The sequence below is a fragment of the Camelus dromedarius genome, chromosome 8 (assembly GCF_036321535.1).
Source record: "Camelus dromedarius isolate mCamDro1 chromosome 8, mCamDro1.pat, whole genome shotgun sequence".
Classification (NCBI taxonomy): domain Eukaryota; kingdom Metazoa; phylum Chordata; class Mammalia; order Artiodactyla; family Camelidae; genus Camelus; species Camelus dromedarius.
Window position 1 is genome coordinate 20,370,019 of NC_087443.1, and position 12,177 is coordinate 20,382,195.

General features: G+C 36.1%; 1 protein-coding gene across 4 annotated transcripts in view; it reads right to left on the bottom strand.

Moving 5' to 3' along the window:
• Positions 1 to 12,177, bottom strand: part of MAPK8 (mitogen-activated protein kinase 8) — a 91,845-nt gene that overhangs the window by 35,963 nt on the left and 43,705 nt on the right. The gene's annotated exons all lie outside the window — the stretch shown is intronic.

Sequence of the window (12,177 nt, forward strand, 5' to 3'; positions counted from 1 at the left end):
GAAGTGTTGGGTGTCAGGCCCTTCATCAAATAGTCCATAGATCTGTCCTGGAAAATGGGTCAGCCCAGGGCTTGAAGACAATAATGATGGTCTCCTGTAATCTGCACAAGGCTTAGAGGCTGAGTGCAGATCTGACGGTGCTTGTACCTCAAGTAGTCAAACTGTGTTTGTAGATGAGCTGTCTTAAGCCTTTTTGGAAGACTGGCATTCCGTTCCTTAGGAAGTTAAAGGATCCTCTCAGAGAGAAGGGGGTACTCTGCAGTGCTTCACAGGAGTTTGCTTACTGTTACCAAAGCAGGTAACAAACAGACTGTGTTTTGGTTTCCTAACTTGCTGAAAATCAAAGAAAAAAGCGGAGTAGATCCAGGAATATACTTTCTGCTAAACAATTAACAGCAAGGAAAGGCTTCTCTCTATTCTCAGCATAGCCCAGCAGCAGGCCTGGAGTCCATGGTGCCCACATGAAGTCTGGACAAAGCTGTGGCTCAGAATGACAGCAACCACAACTCCCCAGGAACAGTGCAGGGGCAGCAGACAGAGGGCCCAAAGTTAAGTTGGCAGCCTCAGCCAATAGCACCTTCTGCAGAGGCCACAGCCACTCCTATGAACAGGAGAGAGAACTCTACTCACTTATGCTCGGTTGTACAATATTTACTGGAGTATCTGAGTCAAACTCTGTGCTCAGTACTATGAACACAATAGTAATTAGCGCTTGGCACTTAACAGAGCTTGTAGTTAAGACAGAAAAGCAATCTTACGCTATTTAGTACACCATCTGATGGTAACTATGGCTGTGATCAGAACAAGGAAGGAAAAGGGCAGGGTGTTACAGAAGCAAGGCTATGCTAGTCCAGGCTCAGGAAAGGATTCCCTTGATATGGAATGTTCAAGCAAGATCTCAGTATTGAATATGTGCTAACCAGGCAGGCAGAGAAGGGAGCTCTCTAGCAGAAGAAATAGTGCAAAGGCCCTAAAAAATTCACCAACTCTGTACCATTTGATTAGTTTTTTTATAAACATATACAACCCTGTAACCACCACCAAATCCTATAACCAGAACCAAAATCATGATATAGAATATTTCCATCACCACAAAATGTTCTGTGTATGGCCAATCCCTGCCCCTACCCTCAACCCCTGGTAACCAATGAACTGCTTAGTTGTGCCTTTTCTAGATCTTCACATAAATGAAATCATAGCATGTCATTTTTGTGTTTGGCTTCTTTCACTGGCCCTAATGCTTTTAAGATTATCTGTGCTGCAGTCATTTTTATTACTGACTGGTTTTCCACTGTGTGAATACACCATTTGGACACTTGGATTGTTCCCAGTTTGGGGGTTGCTATAAATAATGATAGTATAAGCAATCACACATTTTTTTTTAATCCATCTTTAGTTAATACCTAGGAGTGGGATTTCTGAATCCTATGCTTAATAAAAAACCGCCAAACTGTTTTACAAAGTGGCCATACCATTTGTCATTCCTATTAGCAATACGTAAGAGTTCCACTTGCCCCACAATCTTTTGATTGTCATTAATTTTTCCATATATATATATATATATATATATATAAAAAATAGTATTTCATTGTGGTTTACATTTGTATTTCCTAATAACTAATGATGCTGAGCATCTTTTCCTAGGCTTATATGCTATACATGTATCCTGTGGTAATGTACCTAATTAAAAATGTAACTGTCTTCCTTTTATTGAATGCTTATATTTATATATTCTGGATATATATCCTTTATCAAATGTTCGCAAGTATTTTTCTCCCCATTTGTGGTTTGTCCCACCATTTTCTTTAGTGTCTTTTTTTTTTTTTTAAACTTTTTACTTTGAAAAGAACTTTAGAATCACACAGAAGTTGCAAGAATAGTACAGAGTTCCCGGGTATCCTTCACCAAGCTTCACCCAATAACAGTATTTGACATAATCATAGCAGAATTACCAAAATGAGAAAGTTGACACTAGTACAGTACTATTAACCGAACTACAGACTTCACTCAGACTTTATGAGCTTTCACATGCACTGATTCTGTGTATGAATGTGTTTGCATATGCAGTTATACATATGTATATTTATATATGTAAACTTATCACATACACATGTATTAGTGTTATCTCCACCACAATCAGGATACAAAACTGTTTCATCACCCTCAAGAAACTCCTTTGTTCTATCCCTTTATATAATCGCACTCTCTAGCCAACCCTAGCCCTGGCAACTGCGATCCATTTCTATCATGATTTTTTTTTCCTTTAAAAAATGTTATATAAATGGAATCACATACGAGTACTCTTTTGAGACTGCTTTTCTCACTCAGTATAATGTCCTTCAGATCTTCCAAGTTGTTGGTATGACAACAGATCCAGTTCTTCTGCATCCTTATCAACACTTGTTCAAGCCAGTGCTTTTAATTTTAGCCATTCTAGTGTGTGCAGCATCCCATTATGGCTTTAATTTGTATATCTCTAATGGCTAATGATGTTGAACATCTTTTCCTGTGCTTATCTGACATCTGTATACAATCTTCGGTGAAGAATCTGTTCAAGTATTTTGCCCAGTTTCTAACTGGATTGTTTGATTTCCTACTGTTAAGTTCAGAGTTCTTTATATACTCTGGATACAGGTACTTTGTCAGACATATTTTCTCCCCGCTGTGGCTTGTCTTTTCATGCTCTTAACAGTATCTTTCACAGGGTTAAAAACTCTTAATTTTGGTGAAGTCCACGTTACTGATTTTTTTCTTTTACGGATTTTGCTTTTGGTGTAAGAAATCTTTGCCTAGGCCCTAGATTAACAAGATTGTCTCCTATGTTTTCTTATATAAGCTTTATAGTTCTACACTTTACATTTAGATCAATGATCCACTTTTTCTTAATTCTTGTATAGGGTATGAGTTTTAGGACAAGGTTTTTAAAAAAAATTTTGGCAGGGGTGGGATGGAGGAGATGCTACAGATGTCTTATTGTTCTATTTGTTGTAAATAGCATCCTTTCTCCATTGAATTGCTTTTGCACCTTTGTCAAAATTCATTTGGCTATTCTTCTGTTGAGTCTACTTCTGGTCTTCTTGTTTCATTGATCTACCCCTTGACCAGTAGGTACCACAATGTCTTGAGGGCTAAGTCTTAAAATTGGGTAGTGTGATTCCTCCAAATTTACTACTCTTACTCAAAATTGTTTCCAGTTACTGCACCTTTCCATATAAATTTTAGAATAAACTTGGCTATGTCTATAAAAAATATTGCTAGAATTTTGACAGGAATTGTGTTACTAATGAACTTGAATAGCCACTTTCGAAAAGCAAACGTTTTTAATTCAGATGAAGTACAACTGATCTTTTTTTCTCTTACGGTTTGGCTTGGTACGTCTCATCCAAGAAATAGACCTTTCCAGGGTGACATTTTTTTTCCTATGCTTCTTCTATGAGTTTTATGGTTTTAGCTCTTACATTTAATTGAAATCTATGATCCATTCCAAGTTAATTTTTGGGAATGGCATAAGGTAATGATTAAGGTTTGCTGTTTTTGTATATGGGTGTCCAACTGACTCAGAACCATTTGTCAAAAATACTAGTTTCTTCCATTGAACTGCCTCAGCATTTTTGGAAAAAATCAGATGAACCTAAGTTTGTGCGCCTGTATCTGAACTGTATTCGATTCATTTCATCTATATGTCTATCCTTAAGCCAATAAATACCATGCTGTCTTGATTAATACAGCTTTACAGTAAGTCTAGAAATTAGGCAATGTACATCATTCAACCTTGTTGTTTTTCAAAATTGTTTTAGCTATTCTAGGCCCTCTGCACTTTCATATAAATTTCAGAATTAGCTTGCCAATTTCTACAAAAAAGCCTGTGGAGACACTGATTGGAAATGCACTGAGTAGTAAACATCAATTTGGAGAGAAATGACATTATAATAATTTTGAATTTTCTCATCTATAATATGATACTCCTTTCCATTTATTTGGTTCTCCTTTTAAGTTCTCTTAGCAGCATTTTATAATTTGCAAAACACAGGTCTTGAAAAATTTTGTTCAACTTCTCCATAGTATCATTGATATTTAGATGCTATTGTAAATGTTTTCATGTTTATTGTAATAAAAATTTTAGTTGTTCATTGCCAGTACAAGAAATACAATTTAATTTTTTTTGCATAATAACTTTATACTAAGCTCATTTATTAGTCTTAGTAACCATTTTTTGGTGGATTCTTTGAGATTTTCTACATATACAAGCAGTTTCATTTCTTCATGTCCAATCTGGATGGCTTCCCATTCCTTTCCTTGTCCCACTTCACTGACTGTAACTGACATACAACCCTGAACAGAAGTGGAAAGAGCAAACATTATTCCCTTATTCTTGATCTTAGGGGGAAAGCATTCAGTCTTTCACCACAAAGTATGATGTAAATCACAGGATTTTACTAAATGCCCTTTAACAGGCTGAGAAAGTTCCCTTCAAGTCCTAGGTTGCTGAGAGTTTTTATCAATAAGAGTATTGAATTTGGTCAAATTATTTTCCTAAATCTACTGAGATAATCATAGTTTTTCTTTCTGAGTAGGTTCATATGATGAAGTACACTGATTGTCAAATGTTAAACCAAACTTGTACTCCTGTAATGAATCCCACTTGGTCAAAAGTATTATCCTTTTTTTTTTTTCCATAGCACTGACTCAGTTGGCTAAATTTTCATTAAAGGTTTTTCAATCTATTTCTGTGGCAGATACTGGTCTGTAGTTTCTTTCATGTTAAGGGTAAATGTTTACCTCATAAAATGAGTTGGGAAGTATTCCCACTTCTTATTTTCTGAAAGACTGTGTAGAACTGATACTATTTCATCTTGAATGGCTGATACAACGCCTCAGTGAAGCATTCTAGGACAAGAGATTTTTTTGAAGGAAAATTTTAATTGCCAATTTATTTTTTGAAAGTATATATAGGGCTGCTCGGGTTACCTATTTCTTCTTAAATAAGCTTCAGTAATTTGTGTTTTTCAAGGAATTTACTCATCTCATCTAAACTGTCAAATTTAATGTCTAGAGGATCTGCAGTCATGTGTCCTCATTTATTCCTGCTATTGTAATTTGCATCTTCTCTTTTTTTCCTGATGAGTCTGGCTAGAATTTTATCATTATTACTGATCTTTCTAAAAAGCTAAAATTTAATTTCTAATTTTCTTTATTGTTTTGTACTTCTCTATTTCATTGGTTTCTGCTCTTTTTATTCTTTTTTATTTGTTTTGGGATTACTCTTGTCCTTTAGTTTCTTAAAATGGAAACTTAAGAGTATTGATTTGAGAACTGCTTTTTTTTGTATAATATAAGCACTAGATACTATAATTTACCCTTAAAGTACCACTTTATAGCTTCATCTCACAATTTTACTGTCATATCCATATTTAATGATAATAAAAGCAAAAACTTTTGTAGAGTTTAACTTTATGCCAGGTCCTTTTTCAAGTGCTTTATAAATAATCTTAATACTCACAATACTCACAACAGTCCTATGAGGGTTTTCTAACTGTTTATGGCTAGAAAGTAAATTCAGTTACTGTCACTACAACTTGGCTGGAAATATCAGTTCCATATACTCACTATGTCTGATGTTTCCTTATGTTAAGAAAGGAACTATTGTGTTTCCATTTTACATATGATGAAATTGAGTCTTAGAAAGGTTACTTATGGTTACAAAGTTAGTAAAGAGTAGAGTGAGGATTTGAGTCCTTTATCCATACACTGTATTGAGTCCAACAGAAAACAGGTCTTGGTGCTGAAGAAGATATGAAGGAAGAGAAGTTATAAACACGTTAAGTCTTAAGCATGTTGAGTCTGAGATACTGCCCCAAAACATCCAAGTGGAAATATCAATTTGGTAGCTAGATACAGAACAGGACCTAAGAGGAGAAGCCTGGATAAAAGATATAAATTTAAGAATGGTCATTGTTATTGAAGCAATGAGAGAGAATGATATTACTCAAGAGGATGTAGTAGTAAGAAAAGAAAGGCCTAAGAGTCAGCTTTGTGGATATCCACATTTAATGAGCAATTAGAGAAAGATAAGCCAACAAAGTCAGAGAAGATGTAGCCAGAGACATACATAGAAAATGAAGAGAATATGCTGGAGAAGACAAAGGAAGAGTGTTTTAGGGAAGAGAGTGACCAACAGCATTGACTGCTACAGAAATATCAAAAAGCCATTTGAGTTGAGTGATGTGGTAGAAGCTGGATTAGAATGAACCGAAGTGTGAACAGGGTATGACTTTTTAAAATTTATTTTTATTTTAAGGATACAAATGAATTACTTATTATTTATAACTTAGATGACTGATTTCTTGGATATGTGTAAGCACATTTGACTGTCTTTTATGATTGGATTACTGCATTGTTGATTCTTATATTGTGGTTGGCTTTATTCCTTTGATAACTACATAAGTTTAAAAAGCTAAAGCTCTAATCCGTTCTTAAAAACAATGAAGAGTACATATATGCAAACAAACAAAAGTGCAGTATATTTGTATTTACATGCAATATAATGTATATGTGCAGTCAAATTACAATAATTCTACCTAATAAAACTGAAAAAAATTTATTTTTATTTATTTTTTAGATGATGAGAATATACATGCCATTTATGTCGTCTAGGATATGATTTTAGAAATAAGTTAAGTGGGTGGAGCTACTTCTTTAGAAAAGTTAAGCAAAGAAGAGGAAATGGATGGAGAAAAGTATATGGTCAAGGGAGGATGATTAGATGTACAATACAATATACAATACAGTGCAGCATGGCATAGCGCACAATATATATAACATAGAGACAACCTCAACACATTCATCTGCTAATAAAAAGGGCCCCAAAGCAGGGGAAGGGGGAGACGAGAGGAGTGAGAGGAAAACTGAGGTTTCAGTTAGCATTACATCTCTGAAAAAGTAGAAAGGAATGGGATCCAGAACACATGTGTGGCCATACAGATGGAGATACTGGTGTAGCAATGCCATCTGAAAATACGTTCAAAGGACTAAGGCAGAAAGAACAATTCCTAAGACAAGGGCATGAGGATACTAGTGAAACTTATGGAGGATGCATTTGGTATACTCTTCTCTCCATGAGGAAGCAGGAAGAGGAAGAGAGTGAGGAGGAAACGGTATGGAGTCTGTTAACTCAGTCCCCTACTCAGGAAGGTCCATTTGTGGACTGAAAAAAAAAACCCAAAAACCAAAACCAAAAACAAAAAAACAAAAACAAAAAAAAGCAAAGGAACTATAGTTTTAGAATTTAGATGTGACTGGTTATAAGGCTCACAGGAATAAGAGAAAAGACATTATCATGCCATTCAGTAGATGAGTAACTGAGGCACAAAGGGGTTAACATGCAACATAATGTCATGGACATATTGAGTCAGGTTTCAAAATACTCTTCTGCAAGAACGCTACACTCATGTCAACATGGCTAAATGATCATCCCCTAAAGCTCTCATGCACCGGATTTGCTCATTTAACTTTTTTTTGGTGGGGGGGGGAATATTTTCACCTCTTTTTTGTATCTACCCAAATTCTGTGTAACAAAGACTGGCTTAAATATGATCTTCATGAAGCCTTTTCCAGCTTGAATCTAATTTCTCATCAAAACTACCTTGCTATATATTTAGATATGCAGATTTTACTATCAGACTGTGGTCTTTTTGAGGGCAAGGACTGTGTCTCTTACACTTTCAGATTTCCAAAACATGTCAGTTCTTCAAGAGTTAAAATTCAATACATAACTGCTAAAAATGTTAACCAAGAATGTGAATCTTTTTAAAGTAACAAATTACTTAATAAATTGTTCTGTTTATCTTCACCATTGTTTTCCTTCATTAGCAGGGAAAAGAAAGATTGAATAAGATTTTTATGACTCAAGGTCTATTTCTGTAATGTCTATACAAGAAACAAGACTCAACTGCTACCAAGTTGGCCCATTCATAAAATAGTTGGTCTGGTGAGCCTGAATGTAGGGACAAATAAGTTAAACTAAACAATTACAAAAAAATGAACTTAGAGAAAAAAAGAGTGAGTTCAATGCAGCCATACAGCCAGCCCTCAAAGACAATGGAAAATAATTCAGGCAACACAACAAAGCCCAGAATTCAAGACAGCTGTAATCATCGCACATTTTGAGACTAAGTCACTGGGGTGAACTGGAGCAGATCTTTACTTATCTTGCTTTCATGACTACCAGCAAACCCCATCTGTGATGGTTAATTTTATGTGTTAAACAGATTAGGCCACAGGGTACGCAGATATCTGGACAAATTGGTCAAACATTATTCTGCACGTTTCTGTGAGGGTGTCTGGATGACTCTGACATTTAAATCGATAGACTGAGTAAAGCAGATTGCTCTCCCTCATGTGGGCAGGCCACATTCAATCAGCTGAAGGTCTGAATAAAAACAAAAAAGGCTTATTCTCCTTTAAGTAGATGGGAACTCCTGCCTGACTGCCTTCAGACTATATAACTAAAATATTAGCTCTTTCTGAGTCTCGAGCCTGCTGGCCTTCAGGCTAGAACTTACATTATCAGCTCTCCTGGGTCTCAGGCCTTTGGACTTGGACTAGTATTACATCAGCTTTTCTGGGCCTCAAGCATGCTGACTGTAGATCTTGGAATTTGTCATCCTCCATAACCATGTGAGCTAATTCCTTATAATCCATCCATCCATCCTATAGGTTCTGTTTCTCTGGAAAACCCTGACTAATATAACACCTCACTTTACTCCGAATATTTCTTCCATATAACTCTTGGCTTCTACTATCTCACGGTGGCTGCATGCTGCTTTTTCCTCTTCATCTTCTACTTAGGACTCTGCCTGAACATCAGCTTCTGAGAAATGCCCTTACATGACAAGCCTATCTAAAATGGTACCCTCTAATCATACCCTCTTCTTTCCCCAACTTCATTTTTCTTCAAAGCACTTACCACTACTGACATCTTATTACACACAAATTATCTGTCCTCCTCAAACAGAAGTTCCATGAAAGCACGAACTTTGGTCTGTTCATGATTAAATCACCAGAGCCTAGAATAGTAACTGGCATTCCTTCAGAAAGACTCAAATGCCTGACATTTTCTAATAATAACTTTCGCCAAGTCTTTTAGTAATAAGATTCTCAGGCTTACAAGAGAAGAAAATGTTGATGGCATTCAACCACCACCAGAGACATTTCTTAAAACCACAAATTAGGAATAGCAAATAAGAAGTGTCCCAGATGCATCTTAAAGGGAATTTTATTCATGTTAGTTAATTCTACATAATTACCTTTAGTTTATCTCGCCAGAAATGTAATTATGATGAGAATTTTTAAAAAGTGCTAGGTGTTAGAAGAAAATGATTCCATGACAAACAGGTTTCTGTAATAAAATGTGCCTATTCCCAGCAGGGTGGGGGGGAAGACCTTAATTTCAGTAAATTACACCATGTTTCAGAATCTGTAAACTCAGCAAGATGGGGAGAAAAACAGCATTTCCACTTGATTGTGTTAACCAGATACGACAAATCTAAGTTGAAGACTTGCAAGATTAGTAAAAAGGCTTAACTGTCCAGCTACAAACCTATCATCAATCCCTCAGAAACAGGTTCTATTTTAAGCTCTATCACATCTTTAAGTTGCCCTTCATTGGATAAGACCTATAGCTTGAGCTATAAAAATCTTTGTTTACTACCAACACATTAACAGCAAGAAAAGCTAGAGATTAAAAACACAAAATTTTTCCCACATAAATCTGTAACATATATTAAGTGTTTCTCCTATCTTCTCCCCCCTCATACCCCATAAAGAGATATATGACTTTCTGGAGTAGTTCAATAACCTACATACGGAAAAAGCTCATGAAGTCACTTAGAAGACTACAGGAATATAGCATGGGTGTCCAACATGTCAACTGGCAGGAGTGATAAAATGACTTGCTTTTTTCCGGCTTGGATTTTTTGATTCACAAATGTTAACAGGGCTAACTATTTAAAGTGTTATTTATTTGTTCCTAAAGGGCTCTGTAACAATTTTAAACTATAACACAGTGAAGTGCTTTGAAGGAAAAAGGTCCTTGAATAATAAATCCAAATGACTTAGAGGAAGAAGACCTCAAAAAACAAGGCACACTAGAACCATTCAGTACAAGAACAAGTCCTAACAGTGCTCAAAAGGCCCCAGCAGTATTACAGCCCTGAGTAATAACTATGATACTCCTGAGGCATTAAGAAATTAGGCGACCAGTGTATTCCATTTCAGAAAGCCAGAACTTGGCTAATAAATTTGTGTAAAGCAAAGTTATGTTTTTTAAATGTTAACATATTGAGATTTCAAAAATCACATATAATATGCATCATTCATTGGCAATAAACATACTGCCAAAAAGTCAGTTAATCCTCACATCCTTACAATCTCCTTTCATGTTCCACTGTCTCCTGACCCCTCTGGAGAGCCACTCATGAGTTCCCAAATCCGGTGGCCTGCTCAGTCAACTCCTCTTTAACCTCTCGAGTTTCTCTGCAAATTGCTCAAACCCTGTAAGCACCTTTTCTCTGCCTCTACCTCTCACTCGTTAAATATACACAGTACCTAAGATGACCTTATCACTCTCTGTATTTCTCTTCTTGGTGAATGCATGGATTCAATTATGACTCCCAATTTTGTTTTCAGCCCTGACCTCCCTCCTATATTTTCAACTGCCTCTTGGTCATCTTACTATGACATTCTAGAGGTATTCAAAATCTAAATAGTGAAAATCAAACTTATCTTCCTTCCAAAATGCACTCTTCCTTCCATATCTATTTTTATTATCAGCAGGACTATTTGCCCAACAACACAGGCTAGAACTCTCCAAAGAAACTACTGGTTCATTTCCCTTTAGTGACACCTTCATTTGAGGATCAGTTCTCACACTGAGTTACTCTCACTTACTGTCTGCACATAAAGACTCCTACCCAGGCCTTTAACAACTCTACTCTCCTGTTGGAGCTCCCATGCTTTTACTTCTTTCCTTCCTCATGTTATATTCCATGGCCCATCAGTTAGATCACCATGATGGCAATATCCCTGCCCTGCTCTCTCCTGATGCACCAACCTGAACTTGCACTTCATGGACCAAACTAGCTGTCTCCTTCTGAGTGTATACCTAGGCTGCTGAATGAACAAAAACCACAATGGTGCATATAAACCCAAGGCCTTCAATCTAACCTAGGCAGAAAACCCCAGATTTCCCTAGTCAGCTACCCTCTCTAATTTCTACAAGGTCTATTTCAGAGTCTCACTGCTCTTTACATCTTCAGCCGTACCTTACTTGTAGATAACTCCAATTCCTTTCCAGAGAAAACAAGTCAGAAAATAACTTCCCTTTACTAAACCAGGGTCCATACACTTCTTTTTGCTTCGTTCTTCACTATTAGAATGCAGCAGTGCTCTGAATAACTCTTCTGATCTTAAACAAAAATACACACACACTTAAAAACACTATTTCACTGTCAATAACAAACACTAGCCATTGACTCCTCTCTCTCCTTCCTCTCCAGCCAAATTTCTCAAGCACTGTTTATATTTGCTATTTTGATCTCTTTACACTCCACATAAGCCATCATATAAAGCCAGGAAATGGTAATTTTCATCTGAATTTTATCCGTACTTCTCATGACACTCAATATTTTTTATATTATACTAAACGTTGTCTACGTACCTATTAACTTTTTATTGAAATATAGTTGATGTATCCGTTAGTTTCAGCTGTACAACACAGTGATTCAACATTTAAATACATTACGAAATGATCACCATACTGATAGTTACCATCTGTCCCAATACAAAGCTATTACAATATTACTGATCACAGTCCTTAATGCTCTATAAATTACATCGCCATGACTTATTTATAACTGGAAGTTCATATCTCTTCATCTATTCTACCCATTGCCATGCCTGCCCTCCCCTGTGACAACCTCCTAATTGTTCTCTGATCTATGAGTCTGTTTTGTTTGTTCATTTGTTTTGTTTTTCGGATTCCACATATGAGTGAAATTATACAGTATTTGTCTTTCTCTTTCTGACTTATTTCACTTAGCATAATGCTCCCTAGATTCATCTAAGTTGTCACAAATAGCAAGATACCATTTTAAAAAAAAATATTCTTTATCCAGTCAT